Below are 2,123 nucleotides of genomic sequence, written 5' to 3' on the forward strand. Positions count from 1 at the left end.
GAGGAGTATCCATTCTTATTTATTTTGGCAGTATGGTGTGTGTGTGTGTGTGTGTGTGTGTGTGTGTGTGTGTGTTAAGAAAATTTTAACTACACCCAGGGACACTTAGTTAACATTTGATAGGCACTAATGGGTGATACCTGTTTGGGTTGGTGGGTAGTGGTTTGGTTAAATAATCAAATGCCCATATTACAGAGGAAGCTACTACAAGTGTTTCTATTTTATAGTAAACTCCAATTATAATTCGATGGTTTGTTAACTAACATAATGGATATTAGTAAGAGGTGGGTAGTTTTTCACTGGTGAATTTAATGGTGTATAAGATATGTGGGCTAGTATAAAGAATTAAAAAAAAATACAACCTGAAAATCCTTAACAACCTAACCCAATAGAAAATGTTTAAAAGATGAATAGATTTTTCCATCAGAGATAAAATATGGTCAATAATATTTGATTATTATGTGGTTGTGGTAATGCAAATGAAGACACTGAGTTACTATTTTATTCTGTTTGATTGACAATAAGAATTTTACAGTGCCAAAGTCTGAAGAGATATGTATCTAAAGGACAGCTCTTTTACATTGCTGGTAAGAAGGTACACTGTTGTAGCCACATTGTAGAATAATTTGACATTCTCTCCTAAACACTCACATATGCTATTGACCTCACCATTCTGCCACTCAGTTTATACTCAAGATAAACTTGTGTACATGTGCCAAAAAAGGCTTATACAATAATGTTCTTAGCAGCATTGTTAGGAATAGCAAAAATTAAAAACTGAAATAATCTAAATGTCCACAAACTGGGAAGTGGATGAATAAATTGTGACATACTATAAAAGAGTCAAAGCAAATGGCAGCCATTTACAATATAGAGAAATAGTGAGAAAATAAGTCTTTAAAGATTATGCCTGACATCAAGTCTTGACTTTAAGTTTAAAATAGTTAAATAAAAATGCACACATATACTTTTTTTCTTTTCTTTTTATTGTTTTCACATATACTTTTAAAGGAACATATACAGATGTAATAGCAAAATATGAACTGGAAAAAGGGAATGTTGAGGACAGAATTCAGGCTAGCTCAGCTGAAGCTAGGCTTTTGAATGGAAGCACAGAAATGTAGCTTGGTTTCAAGTTCATAGCTTTTGTTATGGCTGGTGGATTCACTGGTGCTTAATACATAATTAAAATAGGTAATTAGTTAAACTGATGAAAAGGACATGTGGAGTAGATTGGGATATTACACAGTCAATTCTGCCCTGTGTGAACAAGATATAAAAATCCAGTGAACCTAATTGCCAGCATCCTTTGGAATGGACTCCTAGGTTTCAGATTCCAAATCTGTCTGTTTAGCTGCTTCTGGAAGGATTTCTGTCACCTGACTTGGACCAGGTTAGCTGAATGGTGCGGCTAGAATATTGTCACATCAACATCAAGTGAATATTTCATGCAAAATAGAGTATCTGAAAGGCAGAGAGCTGAGCATCATCAGGATAATACAACAAGTTGTTTGATGCCTTTTTTGTGCCTTTTTACTAATACATGCGTGTGTGTCAGAATTCAGCCTAAGACTTACACCATTTGAGGTTGTGAGGGAGGAAACCTGGAGCCTTCTCCTAACTCCAACCTTTGGAAGCCTCAGCTATCTACCAAATTGTTTTTCATAATTGTGAATGTGACCAACTTGGATTGGGGAATTTGCAACATTGGTTATAGTAAAGATAATTAACTGGAACCTCAACGAGTTTATCAAATCCTGCATGCAAAGAACTAGAAAACATGTCTTCAAACAAAAAAGTAAGTTATTTCACCATTCCCCTACAGTTAGACACTAAAGTAAATTCTACTTCTTTGGTGTGTGACAATAGTAAATAATATGATAAACATTTTGTTAGATAAAAGCTATTTTATTAACACTTTTTGAGTTTCTTTTTCTTTATATATATTCATAGAATTGCAATGACCAGTTCAGGAGTGCATTTCCTAATTTTAGACTCTCTCTCGCCCTATACATATTTATATTTGCTAAATTACTTTCTCAAGCATTGCACAATTGTACACTTTTAAGGGCAGTATATGAGTTGGACATATCTTTTAGAACACAGTTTTGTTTGTTATATAT

The sequence above is a fragment of the Dasypus novemcinctus genome, chromosome 25 (assembly GCF_030445035.2).
Source record: "Dasypus novemcinctus isolate mDasNov1 chromosome 25, mDasNov1.1.hap2, whole genome shotgun sequence".
Taxonomy (NCBI): Eukaryota; Metazoa; Chordata; class Mammalia; order Cingulata; family Dasypodidae; genus Dasypus; species Dasypus novemcinctus.